The sequence below is a fragment of the Macaca thibetana genome, chromosome 6, assembly GCF_024542745.1.
Source record: "Macaca thibetana thibetana isolate TM-01 chromosome 6, ASM2454274v1, whole genome shotgun sequence".
NCBI lineage: Eukaryota > Metazoa > Chordata > Mammalia > Primates > Cercopithecidae > Macaca > Macaca thibetana.
In genome coordinates, this window is record NC_065583.1 from 21,477,503 (window position 1) to 21,501,637 (window position 24,135).

Consider the following 24,135-nt stretch of genomic DNA (forward strand, 5'->3'; position numbering starts at 1 on the left):
CTCATGTGCCTTCTATGAAACCTTTCCTCCTCCCAATCCATCCCATCCTGGCTCTTTTCTACTTAGAACTTGTATAGGAGGGCTGGGCATAGTGGCTCACACCTATTTTCCTGGCACTTTGGGAGGCCGAGGTGGACAAATCACTTGAGGTCAGCAGTTCAAAACCAGCCTGGCCAACATGGTGAAACCCTGTCTCTACTAAAAATATTGTAAAAAATAGCCAATTGTAGGGCCAGATGCAGTGGCTCACACCTGTAATCCCAGCACTTTGGGAGGCTGAGGTGGGCAGGTCACGAGGTCAGGAGATCGAGACCATCCTGGCTAACATGGTGAAACCCCGTCTCTAGTAAAAATACAAAAAGTTAGCTGGGCATGGTGGCGGGCACCTGTAGTCCCAACTACTCAGGAGGCTAAGCCAGGAGAATCACTTGAACCTGGGAGGCAGAGGTTGCAGTGAGCCGAGACTGTGCCACAAAACTCCAGCCTAGGCAACAGAGTGAGACTCCGTCTCAAAAAAGAAAAAGAAATTAGCCAGTTGTGGTGGCGGGCACCTGTAATCCCAGCTACTCGGGAAGCTGAGGCAGGAGAATAGCTTGAACCTGGGAGGTGGAAGTTACAGTGAGCCGAGACCACACCATTGCACTCCAGCTTGGGCGACAAGAGCAAGACTCCATCTCAAAAAAAAAAAAAAGGAACTTGCATAGGAAGGCACAGGGTGAAATTGTTATCGTTGTTTTTCTGAGATATAAGCAGCTGGAAGGCAGGAAGCCTGCCGTATGTTTCTGTTTGGCCCATGTAGGGCAGGGCCTGTAACTGTGCAGGGTCTATACCTGGGCCTTTATATACTTGTTGGTTGGCTCAGGCATCAGCCAAGGCTCTTACAGATCTAAGTAACAGACACTGACTCTTGGTGACAAACCAAAACAGAAAATTTTTTGGAAACATATGGAGTAGCTCATAGAAGGGATGAAAAAGCTCCACCACCAGACCTCCAGATAGCACACAGCACCAGGGAGCAAGAAGGAAGGGACAGTCCCTGGGGCACTGCCATCCCATTGATCACCTTCAACAATCCTTCATCCCAGCACTTTGGGAGGCCGAGGTGGGTGGATCACGAGGTCAGGGGTTCAAGACCAGCCTGACCAACATGGTGAAACCCCGTCTCTACTAAAAATACAAAAATTAGCTGGGCGTGGTGGCACGCACCTGTAATCCCAGCTGCTCAGGAGGCTGAGGCAGAAGAATTGCTTGAACCTGGTAGGCGGAGGTTGCAGTGAGCCGAGATCGCGCCACTGCACTCCAGCCTGGAGACAGAATGAGACTCCATCTCAAAAAAAAACCAAACAAACAATCCTTCATCCTTATAGTACTTCCCTCATAACTCAAAGTCCCAGCTTGGATAGTTACAGGCTCTGTCACTGGGACAAGTCACTTCACCTCTGTACTTGGGTGTCCTGGTTGACAGAATAGAGCTAAAAATAAAGCCCACCTCCTAAACTGGCAATGGGAGGGTTGGGTGCTCAGTACATGAAGACCCTTAGAAAGGGGGCCAGCACCTAGCAAGCACTTCATAAATATCAGCTACTAAAAAACACCAGGAGAGAAAGTCCAACGGGCTCAGCCGAGGACATGTATTCCCTCTGGGGGTGGGTGAGGCGGGTGGAGGCTCTTAACTGACAGTCCCACAGAGACCCACACGCAACAGCATTGTCAAGGAGTAGCTCTCCAAGAAACACTGACAGAAGAAGGGGGAAAGGATACTGGGCAGGCAAGAACGTAAGTGCCCATGATGACTTCTCAGCTCCCCAGGACAGAAAAAGGGTGCCGGCTCCAACATCTACAGGTTTGATCTAGGGCAGTGGCCGGGAAGAAGGAAGAAGATTGGGAGGCAGGTCTAACAACATCCAACCAACCTCCCTACCAAAGCAGCCCATGACCCTTGAAAGATATTGCTTCAGAGGAAAGTCAGATGGCAAAAGGTCATCCAGCTCCCGTGCAATCATTCATTGCCCCCTCTCCTGCCGCTGGCAAACCATGATTAATTCCTGTGGCAGCCGCAGGGATCATTCCTAATGAATTTCTAATGAACTCATTTGGTGTTAATGCGGTGTGTAATTCCGCAGGACACTCATTGTAATTTAGCCTTATTAAGTCTCTAGTTATTGGGAACTACTATTGCTCTAAGCTCATAAGCAGGAGAAAAGTAATTATGCAGAGCAAGCAGTTAAATTATGAAAAGGATTGGACATTCTGAGAAGGCCAAGACGTGGCTGCCCCTGTGTTTTCTCCTTGGAGTGCACTGCTCTGCAAAGGTGAGCAGGCTGTGCAGGTCTTTGAGCTGAGGCAAGAACGCCCACTTTGACTTCTGTTCTGCAATGTTAGAGCCGTGCAGGCTGCCCCTGTGTTCTGGTATTTTAAAGGGCCAACCACAAGTGGCCCTGTCCCCAGATGATCTACCCCACTTGCCTACTGCTTGGGCCTGAATTTCCACCATAGGGATAGATTCCTTCACATCTGAGGTGCGGTTCCAGGTTGAAAGGTAATTTGTACCACAGTTCAGAAAGCAGTCGCTGATAGGTTATCTTATCTGATGATCACAGTTTCCCAATGATTGTCATTAAACCCCTTTGACAGATAAGGAGATTAAAGTTCACCGTCGTCACTGGGTGCCAGAACTAGGAACAGAGCCCATATCTCCTGGTAGGTAACCAGGTGAATTCTCTTTCCAGCTTACCTGTAAAGTATTGCCTGCTGTGCTTTTCATACATATGTGACTCATGCTTCCACCTAGATCACATGTTTCTTGAGGTCAGAGCCCTTTCTATGATTCGCTTTGCCTGTTCGACTTTCCTTGGTACAGAGGATGGAGCTGCAAGGCTCCCCTGGTTAGATCAGGTCGGGTCTCCTGCCATGCACAGGTTGATTGTATGTCTCCTTTTCCCACTTCTTCCTGAAATTTTCTTATTATACTTTTTATTAAAATGTATGTCTTAGGTTGCTTTCTGTTGCTACGACTGAATACCTGAGACTGCGTGTGTGTGTGTGTGTGTGTGTGTGTGTGTGTGTGTGTAGAGAGAGAGAGAGAGGGAGAGAGGGAGAGAGAGAGAGAGAGAGAGGCTGGACGCAGTGGCTCATGCCTGTAATCCCAGCATGAGATTTTAAGAGACCAAGGAGAGGGGATCGCTTCAGGCTAGGAGTTTAAGACCAGCCTAGGCAACACAGTGAGACCCCCGTCTCTAAAAATAAAAGAAAAGGAAAAAAAAAAATTATTTATTGTAGTTTTGGAGACTGGGAAGTCCAAGGTCTAGGGGGCACCACTGGTGACGGCCTTCTTGCTGGTGGTGACTCTCTGTAGAATACCAAGACGGCACAGAGCATCACACGGCAAAGGGAGCTCACTGAGAGCCAAACTGGCTTTATTTATTTATTTATTTTAATTTTTTGAGACAGGGTCTCACTTTATCACCCAGGCTGGAGTGCATGGGGACAATCACAGTTCACTCAACCCTCAACCTCCCAGGCTCAAATAATCTTCCTGCCTCAGTCCCCCAAGTAGCTAGGACTACAGGTGTGGGCCACCAATACCCAACTAATTTTTGTATTTTTTGTGGAGAGAGGTTTCACCATGCTGCCCAGGCTGGTCTCAAACTCCTGGGCTCAAGTGATTCGCCTGTCTTGGCCTCCCAAGGTTCTGGGATTATAGGCATGAGCCACTGCACCAGACCTTTATTTATTTCTGAGAAAGGGCCTTGCTCTGTCGCCCAGATCAGAGTGCAGTGGTGCAAAGATGGCTCACTGCAGCCTCAGCCTCTCCAGTAGCTGGGACAACAGGTGTGAGCCACCACACTTGACTAATTTTTTTTTTTTTTTTTTTAAGAAATGGAGTCTCCCTGATGGGTGCAGTGGCTCATGCCTGTAATCCTAGAACTCTGGGAGGCCAAGGCAGGCAAATCATGAGATCAGGAGTTCGAAACCAGCCTGGCCAACATGGTGAAACCCCGTCTCTACCAAAAATATGAAAAATTAGCTAGGTGTAGTGGCGGGCACCTGTAATCCCACCTACTTGGGAGGCCGAGGCAGGAGAATCCCTTGAATCCAGGAGGCCGAGGTTGCAATGAGCCAAGATCATGCCACTGCACTCCAGCCTGGGCGACAGAGTGAGACTCCATCAAAAAAAAAAAAGAAAGAAAGAAAAGAAACAAAAGAAAGAATGAAGGAAGGAAAGAAAGAAGAAAGAAGGAAGGAAGGAAGGAAGGAAGGAAGGAAGGAAGGAAGGAAGGAAGGAAGGAAGGAAGGAAGGAAGGAAGGAAGGAGGGAAAGAAGGAAGGAAGGAAAGAAGGAAAGAAGGAAGGAAGGAAAGAAAGAAAGAAAGAAAGAAAGAAAGAAAGAAAGAAAGAAAGAAAGAAAGAAAGAAAGAAAGAAAGAAAGAGAGAGAGAAAGAAAGAGAGAGAGAGAGAAAGATCTCCCTATGTTGTCCAGGTTTGTCTTGCACGCCTGGCCTCAAGCAATGCTCCTGCCTTGGCCTCCCAGAGTTCTGAGATTATAGGTATAAGCCATGGTGACCAGCTCCCACTCTCATGATAATTAATCCACTCTTATGATAACCCTTTAATCCTTTAATTTATTAGTGGATTAATTCATTAATGAGGGCAGAGGCTTCATGATCCAATCACTTCTTGCTATGGTTACATGGGGTATTAAGCTTCAACATGAGATTGGAGGGGACAAACATTCAAACCATTGCAATGTAGATTCAACTTTTTTCTTTTTTTTAAGAGACAGCATCTTCTTCTGTCACCCAGACTGGAGTGCAGTGGCATGATTTTAGCTCACGACAGCCTCAAACTCCTGGACTCAAGTGATCCTCCCACCTAAGCCTCCCAAGTAGCTAGGACGAAAGGCGTGCACCACCTCACCTGACTAATTTTTTTTGTAGACAAAGGATCTAGTTATATTGCCCATGATGGCCTTAAACTGCTGGCTTCAAGCAGTCCTCTTGCCTCAGCCTTTCAAAGTGCTCAGATTACAGGCACGAGCCATTGAGCCCAGCCTTAAACTTTAAAAATAATTTTAAATCATTTTCTTCTGATGATAAAAGTAACATAAAATTCAGAGAATGCATAAAATTCAGAAATGTTTAAAATAAAATTCAGAAAAAATGCAGAAAAGTCTGAAGAAGATAAAGATGGCTGGGCCCGGTGTCTCACTCCTGTAATCCCAGCACTTTGGGAGGCCAAGGCGGGTGGATCGCCTGAGGTCAGGAGTTCGAGACCAGCCTGGCCAACATGGTGAAACTCCGTCTCTATTAAAAATACAAAACTTAGCCAGGTGTTGTGGCAGGCGCCTGTAATCCCAGCTACTGGGGAGGCTGAGGCAGGAGAATCGCTTGAAGCCGGGAGGCGGAAGTTGCAGTGAGCCGAGATCGTGCCGTTGCACTCCAGCCTGGGGGGCGAGAGAGAGACTCCATCTCAAAAAAAAAAAAAAAAAAAAAGGAGGTAAAGATGACCAAAATCCCATCACTCATATGTAACTGTTGTTTAACAGTTGGTGTGTATTTACTTCCAGACCTTATTATATGCACATATAAATATACATGCAAACATTTTATCCAAAATGGGAACATACCATATGTACTGTTTTGGAAATAGCTTTTTATTAAACTTGGAAACATGACATTTTTGAAAGATGAATTTACATTGTTGAATAATAAATAAAAACTGATTTAGCAAGAATGTCCTTGGTAACTCCTCTCTGTTATAAAAAAGAAACAAAAGAAGGGTAATTTAGAGCAGAAAACCTAAATAACCCCACACAAAAGCCAGAAGGAAAATTTGACTATTGCTACCTTGTCTCCTAAAACGTCTTGGTTATCCATTTAATCTGGGTGTTTGGCATGAAAAAGCTGATGGATAGAAGATGCAGGCCTAGGAGCAAAGTCATGTGACCCGGGGAGTCCGGATGAATGGATTGGGCCGTGGGAGTTTAGAGGTAAACCTAGGTTCGTGATGTGGCCCTTGCCCATTTCCCTACCTCATCTTCTGTCATACCCTCGGTTTCTGCTGCAAACTCATTTCCACTGGAATCCCCTAAACTCACTGTGCTATTTTGCATTTCCTTGCCTTTGCACTTTTCCTTCTACCTAGAATGCCCAGTAGCATAAATGGGAAAAAAACTGACTTTCATGCAACGTCTAACTCAATTATTTGCCTATGAGGAAAACAAAAAGAGCTACTTGAAGGGCAAAGTAGGTTTTTCGTCTGTATGGAAGGAGGTCCTGGGGCAGGTGGGAGTAAGTTTTTTTTAATCCGTTGAAGGTGGAAACACTCTAATCACAGCTTGCCTTGGTGCTGTGTCTAGCATCCATGACCCAGGCGCTGCCGTGCATGTCCAAGCCGCCCTGGACTTGACCTCCTCACTCCTTGGTGGTGTTCTGGTCTGTAAGTCCCTCTCCTAACTACTTCCTGAACTTTCTTCAGCCCCGGGTGCTCATAGCCAAGCAGCCCTCAGAGTTGTGGGTATGTACTTTGTAGCTGTTTAGATGTGGGTGGGAAAAAATAATGTTGCCATCAATGTAACCAGCATGTGTGGCTGTGTTATAGAGATGCATATTGCCCATGTGCATTTATGTCTGTGGTACTATACATAGAATTGCATGCATGTGTGAGACATGATGCATACGTGCGCTTCTATCTGTGTACCTAGGAGGATGTATACTTATTTTTGTGTATATTAAGTGTGAATCACTGCAGATACATGTAGAATATTATGTGTTTTTGTTTTGTTTTGTTTTGTTTTGTTTTGTTTTGTTTTGTTTTTTTGAGACAGAGTCTTGCTCTGTCGCCCAGACTGGAGTGCAGTGGAATGATCTCGGCTCACTCCAGCCTCTGCCTCCCGGGTTCAAGCGATTTTCTTGCCCCAACCTCCCAAGTAGCTGGAATCACAGGCACGCACCACCACGCCCCGCTAATTTTTTGTATCGTTAGTAGAGATGGGGTTTCACCATGTTGGCCAGGTTGGCCTTAAACTCCTGACCTTGTGATCTGCCCTCCTCGGCCTCTCAAAGTGCTGGTATTACAGGCGTGAGCCACCGTGCCTGGCCTGCTTTTTTTACATATACGTGTAAAGCAGCGTGCACATGTGCTCAGCTGTGACTTTCTATATATGGCTCTAGTTGTTTATATACAGATATATGGATGTGTCTGGTGGGAGAATGTGTTTATGGAAGGAGGGTGTCACTTTGATGCCTTAAGCTACAAGGAAAGAAAAAGAAAAGAAAAAAAAGAAAAGAAAAAAGAAACAATAAATCCAGTTAATATCTCTCATGACTAGAATTCCGGAGGTGGGAAGGGAGGACGCTCAAGTTGACTGACTGTGTGGATCAGTAACAGCATTAGAGGCCCTGGGTCATTTCCACTTCTCCACTCTGCTTAATTCTGCATCCTCAAGGTCACAAAATGGCTGCAGCATTTCCATACCCCACACTCTCACATTACAGAATCCAGTGACGGGTAAATGAGTCTTGACTTCTGAGATGACTTTCTCAAGAATAAGGAAAATTTCGCAGGAGTCCCAAGCCAACTGCTTTCCATGTGTCATTGGCTAGAACTTGGTCACATAGCCCAAAGGTAAACCAATCTCCATCAGGGGGACTAAGACCATCAGGGCTGGCTTAGACTAATGAAGTTCCCTGTCCTGGAACAGGGGTTGGAATCAGCCTTTCAGAACACAAGACTGCTTGGAGAAATGGTGGTCATCTGACAGAGTTCGTCAGGAAGGGGGAAGCCAACAGCACCTGTGATAAAGGAGTGTGCACACGTGCGCAGGCACGTCTGTTTATAAGTGTACGTGACTTTGAACATGTATGAACATGTGTTTCACTTTTTTTTTTTTTTTTTTTTGAGATGGTGTCTTGCTCTGTCACCCAGGCTAAAGTGCAGTGGCATGATCTCGGCTCACTGCAACCTCTGCTTCCTGCTGAGAGAGCAAATCCTGGCCAAGATGACAATCTAATCATTAATGGTATCTTGTCTTTGACTGGGAGGCCTTGGGTCCCATGCCAGATGGAAGACTCAGCCCTTATCATAACTCTGCCAAAACCACGATACTGGCAGTAGGAGATGAGACTACCACATATATATTTTTTTAATTCTCTGAGAGACTTTCAGTGTTGGGCTTCTCTAGCTGAGGCACCACTGGTCCCCAAAAAGCCAAGGGAAAACCTTAGCTGTTATGCCCCCTTTCTTTCCAACCCCCAGCCCATCCCTACCTATGGAGCTGGAGACCTCGGGAGGGTATTTCTCAGAAAGCAGGAAGCCTCAGCTCAAGCCTGCCAACAGGGTGAGGCTTCCTACCTCGGAGAGGCCCTGAGCACTCGGCTTCTTTCCCTCTCCACAGCAGTGTGTTTCCCAGTAAAGAAAATAGGATGCACCGGGCACGGTGGCTCACACCTGTAATCCCAGCACTCTGGGAGGCCGAGGCAGGCAGATCACCTGAGGTCAGGAGTTCGAGACCAGCCTGCCCAACATGGTGAAACCCCGTCTCTACTAAAAATACGAAAAATTAGTCGGGCGTGGTGGTGGGCATCTGTAATCCCAGCTACTCAGGAGGCTGAGGCAGGAGAATCGCTTGAACCTGGGAGGCAGAGGTTGCAGTAGTGAGCCAAGATTGCGCCACTGCACTCCAGCCCGGGCAACAAGAGAGAAACTTCATCTCAAAAAAAAAAAAGAAAAGAAAAAGAAAATAGGATGCAGGGGATGAGGGAGAGCTGGGGAGGAAAGACATGGGCTGAGCACGTTCATGCACCACTCATTCTGTGTCCCTCGTGGAATTTCACTCCATCTCCATACTGACCTTTTTTAAAAAAATGTATTATTTATTTTTATTTTTATCTTTATTTTATTAGAGATGGGGAGTCTCACTCTGTTGCCCAGGCTGGAGTGCAATGGCAGGATTATAGCTCACTGCTGCCTCCAACTCCTGGGTTCAAGCAATGCTTCCACCTCCCAAGTAGCTGAGAGTACAGGACAACAGGTGCATGCTCCACAGTGAGGACCTGTGGCTCTTTTTTTTTTTTTTTTTTTTTTTTTTTTTTGAGACAGAGTCTCACTCTGTCGCCCAGGCTGGAGTGCGGTGGCACAATCTCGGCTCACTGTAACCACCGCCTGGCCTAAAAGTCCTTATTTTTTGGAGATTTATACTGAAGTATTTACAGATGAAATATAATGTCTGAGGCTGGGGGCGGTGGCTCACGCCTGTAATCCCAGCACTTTGGGAGGCCAAGGCAGGCAGATCACCTGAGGTCAGAAGTTCAAGATCAGCCTGACCAACATGGTGAAACCCCATCTCTACTAAAAATACAAAATTAGCCAGGCATGGTGGCGTGTGCCTGTAATCCCAGCTACTTGGGAGGCTGAGGCAGGAGAATCACTTGAACCCAGAAGGTGGAGGTTGCAATGAGTTGAGACTGCACCATTGCACTCAAGCCTGGCCAACAAGAGCAAAACTCCATCTCAGAAAAACAAAAAACAAAGAAATATAGTGTCTGAGATTTGGTTCAAAATAATTGGGTGGAGTTGGGTGCAGTGGTTTACACCTACAGTCCCAGCTACTTAGGTGACTGAGGCAGAAGGATTGCTTGATCCCAGGAGTTTGAGACCAGTCTGGGCAACATTGCAAGACTTTGTCTCAAAGCAAAAAAAAAAAAGGGTGAGCATTGTTAAATAAAATTTATGAGAGGCCATTGTTTTGAACTGAACTTCTGCACTAGGCCCTAACAAATCAGGCCAAACCAAAATGGAGTCACTCATTCTGAGGGGCCATATAATCAAACTGAACTTACAAACAGGCCAGTTTTCCAAAAAATAGGAGATTCACAGCAGCTAGCTAAAACGCCCCAGTCAACCTGAGAAAGCATGATAAGGAGGTCCCCTCTGCTTTAACCCTACAAGGAATGTAACTTTGAAATAACCGGTCCCCTTTTTTTCCCTGTTTCTGCTTTCTTCAACATTTTTCTGCCTATGAAGCCCAGCTTCTGGCCAGGCGTGGTGACTCGCTCCTGTAATCCTAGCACTTTGAGAAGCCGAGGTGGGCAGATCACCTGAGGTCAGGAGTTTGAGACCAGCCTGGCCACCACGGTGAAACCCCATCTCTACTAATAATATAAAAATTAGCCAAAAAATAAAAATAAAAATAAAAATAAATAAATAAATAAAAATTAGCCCGTGTGGTGGCGCATGCCTGTAATCTCAGCTACTTCGGAGGCTGAGGCAGGAGAATAGCTTGAACCTGGGAGGCGGAGGTTGCAGTGAGCTGAGATCAAGCCATTGCACTCTAGTCTGGGTGACAAGAGTGAAACTCCATCTCAAAAAAAAAAAAAAAAAAAAGGCCCAGCTTCTCTGGTCACCTCATTGGAGCACCTTTCTGTTTTGTGTATGAGATTCCGCCCAATTCATGAATCGCTAAGAAAAGCCAGTTAAATTTCTGAAACTCAATTTGTTGACATTTTGCTTTTTGACATGGTGAAGTAGGGGAGTGGGTGGGATAGAATAAGGTAGGATTGGCCATGTTGATCAGTATGGAGCTGGGCTATGGGTACATGGGGTATTCTATGTTTGTATATATTTGAGTTTCTTCATAAGAGAAAGAAAGTGTTTGAATAATTAAGTGGAAATAAAGGAGTCACTTTCTCAGAAAAGCCTTTCTGGCCCTCCAGGCTAGTTCAGGTCCCTTTTCTATGCTGCCATGCCACTTCTCCTTCATGGTACTTTAATGAATGATAATGACAATACTGAGGATTGTGTCTTCCTAATATCTATCTCCCCTGTAGAGAGCAGAAAGTAGAGTCTGCCTAAATCCCTACTTCCACCCAAGGGCACATTTGGTGAATGAATAAATGAAGAATGAATCAGTGAATGAATGGCTGGGTGCGGTGGTTCACACCTGTTATCCCAGCATTTTGGGAGGTGGAGGCGAGCAGATTGCCTGAGCCGAGGAGTTCAAGACCAGCTTGGGCAACACGGTGAAACCTCATCTCTACAAAAAAATACAAAAATTAGCTGGGCGTGGTGGTGTGCACCTGTAGTCTCAGCTGTGCAGGAGGCTGAGGTGGGAGGATCTCTTGAGCCTGGAAGGCTGAGGCTGTAGTAATCCATGATCACATCACTGCATTCAGCCTGAGGGACAGAGTAAGACCCTGTCTCAAAAAATAAATAAATGAATGAATGAATGAATGAATGAATGAATGAGTTCAAAGAAAGCTCACTGTGGGCTGGAGAAAACAGGAAAGGTGGCTTCCTGAAGAAAGAGAGGAGGGGGAGGGAAAAAAGGAAGAAGGGTGAGAAATGAGAAGGGGAGAGGGAATTCCACCTGGCTCCTCCCCCAACTCTGATTTTATTTATTATTTTGTTGTTTAATTGTATTGCATTGCATTTGGCTACCATTCCTATTTTTAAAACGTTTAAATTATTTTTTTTAATTTTTTTATTTTTATTTATTTATTTTTTTGAAACGGAGTCTCGCTCTGTCGCCCAGGCTGGAGTGCAATGGCCGGATCTCAGCTCACTGCAAGCTCCGCCTCCCGGGTTCACGCCATTCTCCTGCCTCAGCCTCCCGAGTAGCTGGGACTACAGGCGCCCGCCACCTCGCCCGGCTAGTTTTTTGTATTTTTTAATAGAGACGGGGTTTCACCGTGTTAGCCAGGATGGTCTCGATCTCCTGACCTCGTGATCCGCCTGTCTCAGCCTCCCAAAGTGCTGGGATTACAGGCTTGAGCCACCGCGCCTGGCCTAAATTATTTTTTTAACTAGGTAATACATCCACTTCTCTTAATATCCAAAAATAACAAAAGAGCTATGGGGAAAATCTCTCCCACCCGCTCTCACTCCCATCTCTTCCACCCTACCTCCCACCCTAGGCAAACAAAATCACTAGTTTCTTCAGGGATTTTTTGTTTTATTTGAGACAGGGTCTCGCTTTGTTGCCCAGGCTGGAGTGCAGTGCCGCGATCTTGACTCACTGCAGCCTCGACCTCCTGGGCTCAAGTGACCCTCCTGCACCAGCCTCCCAAGTGTCTGGGACTACAAGGGCATGCCTCCACACCCTGCTAATTTGTGCTTTTTTGTTTGTTTGTTTGTTTTGTTTTTTAGAGATGGGGTTTTGCCATGTTGCCAAGACTGGTCTGGAACTCCTGGGCTCAAGTGATCCTCCTGCTTCAGCTTACCAAACTGTTGGGATTTCAGGTGTAAGCCATGGTGCCCAACTCAAAACTACTAGTTTCTTATGTATCCTTCAGAGATACATGTGTATATGCATGCAAATATGTATACATTCATATGTGTATATATATTACCCTCTTGTAGGGTTAAATCCCCTGAAGTAGAACAACTGGGTCAGAGGATTGCCAAACACTGACAGAGCCTCCACGAAGATTGCGCCAGTTCATACTCGCCTGGCAGTGCTAAGGCCACCTTCCCCTCTCCCCACCCAAGGGCTGGGTTTGAAGGATTAGGTGTGGCCAGGCCAGGAGGAAGTGTGGAGCCATCCCAAGAGATGCCCATAGCAGGAGAACACAGATGAGACAGCTGGGGACAGTAACACAGACCCCTCCTCAAAATAAGGACTCGCCGGGTGCAGTGGCTCACGCCTGTAATCCCAGCACTTTGGGAGGCCGAGGCGGGTGGATCACCTGAGGTCAGGAGTTCAAGACCAGTCTAACCAACATGGCAAAACCCTGTCTCTACTAAAAATACAAAAAATTAGCTGGGCATGGTGGCGGGCACCTGTAATCCCAGCTACTCGGGAGGCTGAGGCAGGAGAATTGCTTGAACCCGGGAGGCAGAGGTTGCAGTGAGCCGAGACTGTGCCACAAAACTCCAGCCTAGGCAACAGAGCGAGACTCCGTCTCAAAAAAGAAAAAGAAATTAGCCAGTTGTGGTGGCGGGCACCTGTAATCCCAGCTACTCGGGAAGCTGAGGCAGGAGAATAGCTTGAGTTGAGATGCCACGACACCACTGCGCCACAGCCTAAGGGAGAAGAGCGAGACTCGGTCTCAAAAAAATAAAAAAATAAAATAAAATAAAATAAAAGACTCAACTGGAGTTCACATCCTCTGTTATTCCCTGCAGCCTCTGCCCACAACGGCAGAAAGAGCTGGGGCCTGAGAGTTCAGAGTTCAGATGGGAATTCTGGGCCTAGGTCTGCCACCTCTGCTCAATATGTGGCCATGGGTATGCCACTTTCTTAAGGATAATGACTAACTGCAGGCACAGTGCTAAGCCTTGCATGTGTGGTCTGGCATAACCCTAAGAGGCTGCCACTTCTGCAGCCTGAGCTCAGAGAGGTTAGGTAGCCTGTCCAAGGTCCTCCAGCTCTTAAGCAGCAGAGTTGGGATTTGAATCCAGACTTCATGCTAGTTTTACTGCTGGAGCCTCAGTTTACCCCTGAGTGACATAAGGCAGCCAGACTCTGCCTAAGCCTTTTCCATCACAGGACGTCCTGTGTGGTGCGCCTGCACGGTGAGTGGCACAGTCAGAGGGACCCTGGCTGGGGTAGGTGGGAGGGATGTGGAGCCCCCTCCGTGGGGAATGCCATGTCCTGCCCCACCTCTTGTAGGAGGGCCTGTCTCTCCTCAGCAGTCCTTTCAGGAGGCTTCATTGCTCCAGGCTGGTGTAGGGATTCAGGTTGGGCTGTGAGCTCCCTGGTGAGTGGAGATCCCACTGGGACACGTCTGTGTCCATCCCTGCACCAGACACTGGGGCTTACCACTGGTCAGGCTTCAATGCGGGTTTGCTGATGGAGACGAAGGAGAGGGGCGGGGGATGAGGATAGCAGGGGGGAGATGCCAGGTAGGGAGACAGGGAGACAGGAATGGCAAGAGAGAGAGGAAGTGCCAGGCCTCAGTAGGAGACAGCGGAGCCCCGCCCGCCAGCCCCAGGCCGACACGGAGCCGGGATGCCGCGACCTGGAGCGCCCTCTGGTGGCTGGATTGGCACGGCACGGCCCGGGGTGGCGCAAGAGGGGGTGAGCCCAGGGGACCAGGGGGCTGCCCTGGACCCCACAGCCATCATCTCTAACGGTGGCCGAACCTACCACTACTCCAAGTGTCCGTCCTCTGAGGGAAGCCATCTTAGTAACAACAACAATGAGACTCTCACAAAGACAGTCACAGAGAGATAGCTGAAAGGAGTAAAAAGGCTTTGAAGTCATGACAAGTCTGTTGTTAGCATCACAGAGAAAGGTGAAGAAGTCCCCCCCGAGGTGTTCTCTCCACTGTGACCTGGGACATCCTTTCATTTGCCTCAAATGACTTCTTTCCAGCTTCACGGAGCTACCTGAGTCAGCACCTGCAGCTCCACCACCATCCTCACGGTCACTGTCTTCATTGCCTCTGGGCTGGACCAGCCCCTGCCTGTGAGCTCCCTGGAGCCAGAGGTGCAAAGTCTGCAAAGACACAAAGAGCCAGCACGCGGGGAGGGGCTCTGGAGACCATCTCATCGTTCGTTCATTTGTCTATTCAATCCATGTTATTGACCGCTCACTGTGTGCCACACATGGGCCCTGGAGATACAGAAGTGACAAGTGAGGTCCCTGCTCTCCAGGAATTAAGATGATAATGTGTGAGGTCAAAAGTGCTATAAAGAACAATGGGATGCTGGGCCAGTATTTGAAGAGGTCATTTTCCGATGGGGTGGGCAGGGAAGGTGTGTCTGAGAAAGGAATCTTCGTGGACACCTTAATGCTTAGGACCCGGGGCTGAGAAAAGCAGGCAGAGGAACTGCAGATAACACCTCAGTTGGTAAAAAGCTAGGGGGATGGTGCAGGCAAGGAATAGAAGGAAGGACAGTGTGGTGGGAGTTTGGTGATGAGTGAAGGAGTGGCCTGGGGACCGTGAACACTTGAAGGCTGTGGCCGGGGATATGGTTTTGATTTTGAGGGCTGAGGGGATCATTACAGGGCTTTAGGCATGGGGATGGCATGATCCAATTTGCATTTTTCATGTCATTCTATCTGCTTCCTGGAGAACACATGATAGGAAGAGGGAGTGTGGAAGCAGGGAGACCAGCGAGGTGGTAACTCCAGAAACAAAGAGGTGGCGGCTGATGGGGCGGGTGGGAGGAGTCTGACCCTGGTGGATTTTGGAGGCACAGAAGACAGACCTGCTGGGGGATTGTCTTGGGGGGACAGGGAGAGCAAAGACTGGGTGTCTTCCTCTTCCCACCTTCCTCTTCCCACTTTGCACCCCTTCCGGCCTGAGTCATCTCCCTCAGGTCACTAAGAGGAGGGGACAAAGGACCCCAGACTATGCAGCCAGAGGTCCCCAGGTCCCCAGGGCTCTATCTTGGGTCTGTGCAGAAACTACGGACCTGGGGGCCAGAGGTATTCTCAGCCTCCTAGCTCTCTCCTTCTGTCTTCTGCAATCCCTCTCCCCACCCCCTCCCCCTTCTTCTCTCCTTCTCCCTTCCCTCTCCAGCTCCTTCCCCCACCTCCTGCTCCTCTCTCTCTCTCTCTCTCCCTCATAGACACACACACACACACACACACACACACACACACACACACACACACACGAAGCAGCCTTATCAGGAGGAAGCCTCCAGCAGAGACAAGCCGTCTCCAGGGACAGAGCAGAGGAGCTGACTGAGGAGTTTCCGGAGCAGGGGGAGGCTGACTCTCATGCCTTGCACATTCCTTCCAGCTCCCACTGCCTCACCCTCTCGGCTTCCTGCAGTATTTCTCTCCAGTCCCGTGCTTCTCAACTGGAGGCCACTTTGTCTTCCTGGGACATTTGGCAATATCTGGAAACATTGTTGGTTGTCGTAACTGAGGAGGGGCGGGGCTGGCATGGAGTGGGTAGAGACCAGAGATGCACGGGACAGCCTCCATAACAAAGAATGATCGGCGCCAACGGTGCTGAGAGCCCTCCCTAGGATCTGCCGGCAGAGCTGGAAGGGACTCTTCCTTGTGGTCCCACTATCGCCACACCGGCCACACTGTCCCTGCATTATCTGTATTGGTCTTCTCAGCCACACTGTGAGGTACATAGTATTATTCACCCAAGGCCAGGCAGGTAGTAAGAGGCAGAGCTGGGATTCAGACTGTGAAGCCTGTGGTTTAACTGGCCTCTCTCTACTGAAGGGGTTGTCACAGCCTGTCATTGTGATTAGCAATGGGACATGCTGTCTCACGTGAATCTTATTCGGAAGTTCAATGTAAGTCCACTGTGTAAAAGAGATAGCCTAGAACTGCCTAGGGTGAAGCAGTGTGGGAGGGTATGAACCCCCTGGGACCACCCTTCTTCCCTACCCTCCTTATGGAGCCTCCAAAAGCCATCTGTCTAGCCTGGCAGGGCCCCTGCAGAGGGCTGCACAGGTTGTGCACTGCAAAACTCTAGGAGAGGCCACTCCCGTGGGCTTCTCTGTGGGGCTTGTTGAGGTAAAGCAGACCTCCTTTAGAGAAGGGTGGCGAATGGGATTTCTCCCATTGCAGACATGTGTTGCTTAGCAGACAAGGTGGCAAGGTAGCCTAATAAGTAAGGTCTGGAGCAGGAAAGCGGGATGGGAGTGGCTGTGAGTGGCCAGCATCTGCCTTCCCGGTCCTAAGATATGGAGAATAGAAAATGAAATTGGACTAGGAGATATCTTGACACTCCCCACCCTTGCAACTTAGCAGCGACTCAAAAATGAAGCTGCCAACCCTCGTTCCAAAAACCTTACAAGACCTGAGGCTTGTATATACACTAGTCCCCCAGGAAGGCTTTCCCCACCCCTAGCGCCTCTCCCCTCAGAGCCCATCAGGTTTCCTTTTTGGGGCCTCCTATTGTTCATCTTTACCTAAACACGGATTCATTTTGGGGCAGAGGGGCTGTAGCTGAGGTTGTCACCGCCTTTTCAACCCTCTTGGGGAAGGTTTGGGCGAGACCTGGCAGAGGGCGTCTGATAGGGGATGTCCCTCTCCAGGTCTCCCCGTGGAGTGAGACTCTTTCCCCCCTGAGTGCCATGGCTGCCTCCCAGGCCTCATCAAGCCACCTGGCATCTTGGTGGTTTGACATGAGGTCCAGTAGAGACCCTGTAAAGGAGGACTGTGGGCACTGCCTGCTGTCTTGGCCTGGGCTTCTCCAGCTGCTCTGCACTTGGGCATCTTCCAGCCTGGAATAAATCCTCCTGGCCCATGTCCCCTCTGCCTGGACCCAGCTACAGAGTGACGCCACTGATGCCAGAACTGACCCTCTGTTCCAACACGGAGTGGTGCCCTTGGCTCCCAAGAGGGCTGCAGGCTGCAGGCCTCCCTGAAGTGAAGATGTAGCAAAGTAGAAGACAGCACGTGGAAACCATGCAGCAGCTCCCTCTGGGGAAGAGAAAGAGGGAGCCACGTTGCTCTATACCCTGTGGACTTCCTGCAGTATGAACCTTCATGGACCCAATAAAAATAATAATAATGGAAAGAATAGCCAGGTGGGCTGCTTCACACCTGTAATCTCAGCACTTTAAGAGACCGAGGCAAGTGGATGACTTGAGCCTAGGAGTTCCAGACCTGTCACATGGCAAAACCCTGTCTCTACCAAAAATCATCTGGGTAGCGTGGCGCATGACTGTAGTCCCAGCTCCTTGGGAGGCTGAGGTGGAGAGGATCGCTTAAGCCTGGGAAGCTGTGGCTGCAGTGAGCTGTGATTATTCCGCTGCACTTCAGCCTGGGTGACAGAGCGTGACCCTGTCTCAAAGAGAGAGAGAGAGAGTTTGAGGCTTGGCAGTAGAGCCCCGAATGAGGAGGTGGCCAGGCTAGCAGTGAATACACACTAAGAATGGTCTATGACCATGTGGAGGGGCTCTTGTTCTCAACCTCTTGTGCTGCCCTCAGAAAAGAGATTGTGTGTGTGTGTGTGTGTGTGTGTGTGTGTGAGAGAGAGAGAGAGAGAGACCGAGTCTCGCTCTGTTGCTCAGACTGATGTGCAGTGGCACGATCTCAGCTCACTGCAACCCCCACCTCCATGTTCAAGCAATTCTCCTGCCTCAGCCTCCTGAGTAGCTGGGATTATAGGCACCCGCCACCATGCCCAGCTAATGTTTGTATTTTTAGTAGAGACAGGGTTTCACCATGTTGGCCAGGCTGGTCTCAAACTCTTGACCTCAAGTGATCCGCCTGCCTTGGCTTCCAAAAATTCTGGGATTACAGGCATGAGCCACCGCGCCCAGCCAGGAAGGAGATTAAATTCTACCTTCCCAGGAAATACTCTGTGTATTTGTTCATTCAGACAACAAATATTCCTTGAGCTCCTGCTAGGTACTGAGCACTGCAATGGTGCTAGTCAAGGTCCCTGCTTTCCAGGAACAAACAGACCGATGGGGTGGGCAGGGAGTGGGGAATATGGAGGTATAGGCAGGGAAACCGGCCATCAGAGCAGTGGTCAGCATCAAGACTGGGATCTAAAGGGACTGCCATCAAGGTGGGACATGAGGGGTCAGGAAAGGCCTAGAGGAAAGGAGGTGGAAACTAGAATCAAAATAATGAATAAAAAGCCTGGGAGAGTTGGAGTGCGGTGGATGCGGGTGTTCTACGCAGAGGGTGTCCCTGTTGAGAGGCTCAGCTCAGAAAGGGGATTTCTTTTTCTCTCTTTCTCTTTATATTTTTATTTATTTATTTATTGAGACTGGGTCTTGCTCCATCGCCCAGGCTGGAGTGCAGTGGTGTAATCACGGCTCACTGTACCCTCAACCTCCCAGGCTCAAGCAATCCTCCTGCCTCAGCTTCGCAAGTCATTGGGACCACAGGTGTGCACCGCCATGCCTGGCTTATTTTTTATTTTTTGTAGAGACGGGGTCTCACTATGTTGCTCTGGCTGGTCTCAAACTCCTGACTTCAAGCAATTCTCCCACCTCAGCCTCCCAAAGTGCTGGGATTAGAGGCATGAGCAACCAACCCCAGCGTGGGATTTCTTATAGGATTCAGCAGCCACATTGGCATTATCTCCAGCTACCCTTTGACCCCAGACGGCCTTTCAGTAGAACCTGGGTGCATGCTCCTTGCCTGGCCTTACTGTACATGCACATCATCTCTGCCCAGTGGGCCAGTGAGTTCCTCACTAGGACTGAGCCTATGTCTCTGTGGCTGCCCTGCTTTCTGGCACAGTGCCAGGTGCATAGTAGGGCCCAATGTCTATTGGATGATTCTGTTTGTTGCAAGTTCATGATTTCCCATAGAGAGGGGATTCAGGCCTAATGGGCCATTAGCTCATCAGACATGTGTTGAGCACTTACTATGTGCCAGACGTGGGCTAAGCCTGGGGATTTAGTGGAGAATAAACACGCAAGGTTTCTGCAAGAATGGAGCTAACGTTGCACTGGGGAAGATGCAGTGTGTGCAGAAAAACCGTCAGATAGGGATGACTGCTGGAAACAGGATAAAACAGGGTGAGGGATAAGAAGACAGGTGAGGCCAGGCACAGTAGTACGAGCCTGCAGTCTCAGCCACTTGGGAGGCTGAAAACGGAGGATTGCTTGAGCCCAGGAGTTCAAGATTAGCCTTGGCAACATAGCAAGACCCCATCTATAAAAAGTTTAATTTAGGAACAGAGGACCAGTGGTGCTTGCCAGGGAAGGCTGGCTGGGTAGGTGACAATAGAGCCTTTACCCTTGTGAATACTGGCAGGAAAGTCCAAGGGGTCAGGTGAGGGAAAGGAGACATGGTTCCCTGGCAAGTTAGAGAAGTAGAAAGCACTTTGAGAGGTCAAGGCAGGAGAACGGCTTGAGCCCAGGATTTCAAGACCAGCCTTGGCAATATAGTAAGACCCCATCTCAATTAAAAAAAAAAGTTTTTTTTAATAAATAAAAAGAGAAAAAGAAAGAAAGCCATTGACGCTGGAGCAAAAGGAATGAGGGCATGAGAGGGGAACACAGTAGAGAGATGGGCAGGGTTTAGGTGGCACAGAGCAAGGTAAGGTTTGGGGTTTGTTCGTTTGAGACGGAGTTTCGCTTTTGTTGCCCAGGCTGGAGTGCAATGGCAGGATCTCGGCTCACCACAACCTCTGCCTCCTGGGTTCAAGCAATTTTCCTGCGTCAGCCTCCTGAGGGACTACAGGTGCCTGCCACCACGCCCAGCTAATTTTGTGTATTTTTAGTAGAGACGGGGTTTCCCTATGTTGGCCAGGCTGGTCTTGAACTCCTGACCTCAGGTGATCCACTCACCTTGGCCTCTCAAAGTGCTGGGATTACAGCCACTGCTCCTGGCCAGGTGTGGGGTTTTATTCCAAGTAAACAAGGAAATCTTCCAAGGTTCTAGGTAGGGATGTGGCATGATCTGATTTGCTTTTTGTTTGTTTGTTTTTGAGGTGGAGTCTTGCTCTTGTTGCCCAGGATGGAGTGCAGTGGCAAGATCTCAGCTCACTGCAACCTCCGCCTCCCAAGTGCAAGCGATTCTCCTGCCTCAACCTCCTGAGTAGCTGGGACTACAGGCGCCTGCCACCAGGCTGGCTAATTTTTTTTTGTATGTTTAGTAGAGATCAGGTTTCACTGTGTTAGCCAGGATGGTTCGATCTCCTGACCTCATGATCCGGCAGCCTCGGCCTCCCAGAATGCTGGGATTATGGGCATGAGCCACCGTGCCTGGCCTGATTTGCATTTTTAAAAGATCACAATAACTCCCAAAGCATGCTATGGTTTCCCTCTAGCCCCCAAATAGATTCAGGATATATTTTCAAGGATGAATCAAAACAACTTGCCAGTATACTAGACATAGGTTAAGGGAAGGAAGGAGTCCTCAAGGGCTCCTAGACTTAGGGCTTGTGCAACTGGTTACTCTGAAGCTATTCCCAGTAGAAAGAGCTCAGTTTTGGGGTCAGGCAGGCCTAGGTTTCAATCCTTACTTAATCTCAAGCCTCAGTTTTATCTTCTGTAAAACTGAGACACAGGCCCGGCACGGTGGCTCATGCCTGTAATCCCAGCACTTTGGGAGGCCGAGGCGGGCAGATCACCTGAGGTTGGGAGTTCGAGACCAGCCTGACCAACATGGAGAAACCCTGTCTCCACTAAAAATACAAAATTAGCTGGACGTAGTGGTGCATGCCTATAATCCCAGCTACTCGGGAGGCTGAGGGAGGAGAATCACTTGAACCCGGGAGGCAGAGGTTGCGGTGAGCTGAGATTGTGCCATTGCACTCCAACCTGGGCAACAAGAGCGAAACTCCGTCTCAAAAAAAATAATAAAAAAGCTAGGATACAATGACAGTTGCACATAGAAGGTGTTAATTCTTGTCCCTAGACCAAAGAGGTTATAGACGTCCAGAAAAATAGTGTTCTGTTAAAGGTCCTGTTGCTGGATAGATAAGCAACTCCAAGTTTGTTCAGAGGCAAATTTGTTCAGAGAGAAAGGAGGAAGATGAGTAGGGGCTCTGAAGGCAGATCTAATACAGCCAGTTCAAATCTTGGCTCTGAGCTCCTATAAAGTGAGAATATGTCATTTTTATCTCCTATGCCTGAGATAATTAAATGAGCTATTGCATGGTGGGCACGCACACTGCCTGTGCTCAGGAAATTCGGGGAGTGCATGGCCAGCAAGACACCATCCAAATCTCTAAGTCCACATCTTCTGCTGGGGATACACACCAACAACTTCCCAAAGAACAATATCCTTTATGCAATAGCTTCATCTATATTCTCACTTCATTCCCACAACGATGCTCTGAGGTGTGTCAGCAGTATATCTTACAGATGAGAAAATAGCTTCAGGAAGGCAGAGAAACCAATCTTAAAGTCCACATGACAAATCTTAGGCTCTAACCAGGGGCAGAGAAACATCCACCTGTGGCCAAGTCCCTGTACAGCCTGCTAGCTACCATGTTTTTTAAGGTGTTTTTGTTTTTGTTTTCTTATTTTTTAGAGACAGGGTCTCACTTTCTTGCCCAGGCTGGAGTGCAGTGGCGCAATCATGCCTTGCTGCAGCCCAGACCTCCTAAGCTCAAGTGATCCTCTTGTCTGAGTTTCCCAAGTAGCTGGGACCGCGGCTACTTTTTAAAAATTTTTTAATGTTTTAATTTTTTTGTAGAGATAGGGTCTCTCTATGTTGTCCCAGGCTGGTCTCCAATTCCTGGCTCAAGAGATCCTCCTGCCTTAGCCTCCCAAAGTGCTGGAATTATAGGCATAAGCCACTGCGCCCAGCCAAGGTTTAAAAGGCTGAAAAAAAAAATAAAAAGAATACAATTTATTGGCCGGACGCAGTGGCTCACGCCTGTAATTCCAACACTTTGGGAGACTGAGGCGGGTGGATAACCTGAGGTCAGGAGTTTGAGACCAGCCTGGCCAACATGGTGAAACCCCATCTCTACTAAAAATACACAAAATTAGCGAGGCCTGGTGGCGGGCGCCTGTAATCCCAGCTGTTCAGGAGGCTGAGGCAGGAGAATCACTTCAACCTGGGAGGCAGAGGTTGCAGTGAGCCGAGATCGCGCCATTGCACTCCAGCCTGGGCAACAAGAGTGAAACTCCATCTCAAAAAGATAATACTAAGTAAAAAACTATTTCTTGACCTGTGAGCATCCAAATGTCAGCTGCAACAAACAAAGCTTCATGGAAACACATGGTGCTCACTCGTTTACAGTCTTATCCATGGCTGCCTTGGCTACAATGACAGAGTTGAATAGCTGTGACAGAGCGTGTGGCCTGCAAAGCCCAAAGTATTTACTCTCTCACCCTTTACAGGAAAAGGGTGCATCCAATGTGTACTCTAGATGTAAAAAGGAAGGAGGGAAAATAAAGAAAAACAAAAAAAGAAAAAGGGTGCCGAGCCCTGCTGTAAATCACAGCTGCAGGGCAACATTTTCTCTCCAGGCGGCAGACTGGATAAACACCACCCGGATAATCCAGGGGCCACCCCGAGGCGATGGGGGAGGGAAGAGTTTCAAACCCAGAGAAGGAAGGGAATTGCAGGGAACCGCTCCAACCGGGAGTGGCCTTGCAGAAATGAGTCCAGCCCCGTCTTTTTAGATGAGAAAATCTGAGGCCCAGAGACAGGAAGCAATCTGCCCAAGGCCACCCAGCACGTGGCTAACAGCCCGGTCCCTGGCGCTGCCTCCCTTTCCCCAGGGAGAAGCCGGCCAAAGCCGGGGGTCGCAGCGCGGGCAGCCCAAGAGCGACACCTCGGGGCCTGGGGCCGCCTCCGTTCAGCAGGGCCCCGGAGGGTGGGTGCAGGCCGAGCGCCGCGTGGCGGCGGCCTCTCCCCAGCGGGAAAGGGGAGGCGCCTGCGGAGTGGCCTCCCTGCAGTTCCTGTTTCCCGCTCTGCGCTGCACCCAGCTTTGCCTTTGGAGCAAGGGCCCCCCAATCCCTCCCCCGTCCCCCACCCCGCACCGCCGGGTTCCAAGAGTCCGCCCTCGGCCAGCCGGCTACCTGGGCTGGGGATTTGCTAATGCTTTTTTCTTTTCTTTTTTACAAAGCACAGAAGACACACCCAGCTTCCTAGAGCTCTGAAGCAGCATTTGATCGCGTGGAGCTGGGGAAACTCGAGCTTCTGGCTGATAAGGAATCGGGAGGAGAGGCCGCGAGGGCATTCCTGGGGTGCTTCGCTTCAGCTACCCTTCTGCCAGGGCTTCCCGCCCCAATAGAATCCTAGCCCGGCCCCTGCCTGCTTTTCTCCCAGGTGAACTGGGAGGGCTGCCCCAGAGGAATTCAGGAGATTCCCTCTCTTGTAGCCTGGAGAAATAATAAAAATAATAGCAGGCAGGGCGCAGTGGCTCACGCCTGTAATCTCAGCACTTTGGGAGGCCGAGGTGGGTGGATCACCTGAAGTCGGGAGTTCGAGACCAGCCTGACCAACATAGAGAAACCCCATCTCTACTAAAAACACAAAATTAATCTGGCATGGTGGTGCATGCTTGTAATCCCAGCTACTCGGGAGGCTGAGGCAGGAGAATCGCTTGAACTCAGGTGGTGGAGGTTGTGGTTAGCCGAGATAGCCCCATTGCACTCCAGCCTGGGCAACAACAGCGAAACTGTCTCAAAATAAATAAATAAATAAATAATAATAGCAAATATTTTTAAGGGTGCAGCTCAGAATGGTTCCTGGAGAGGAACTGTTGATGGAATGGGTAGACTCTTCAGCACCACAGGCTCAAGCTTCCCACAGCTCCCAGCTTCCATCAGCTCCCAGCTTCCATCA

The 24,135-nt window shown here is 49.1% G+C and overlaps 1 protein-coding gene across 1 annotated transcript in view; it reads right to left on the reverse strand.

The window, feature by feature from the left end:
* The window catches only part of PTTG1 (PTTG1 regulator of sister chromatid separation, securin), a 241,843-nt gene extending 218,514 nt beyond the window's left edge, over positions 1-23,329 (reverse strand). The window contains exon 1 of the mRNA XM_050794825.1: positions 23,320-23,329. The gene's annotated coding sequence lies outside the window, so the exon portion shown is untranslated. The remainder of the gene's footprint in view (positions 1-23,319) is intronic.
* Positions 23,330-24,135: the final 806 nt, after the last annotated feature.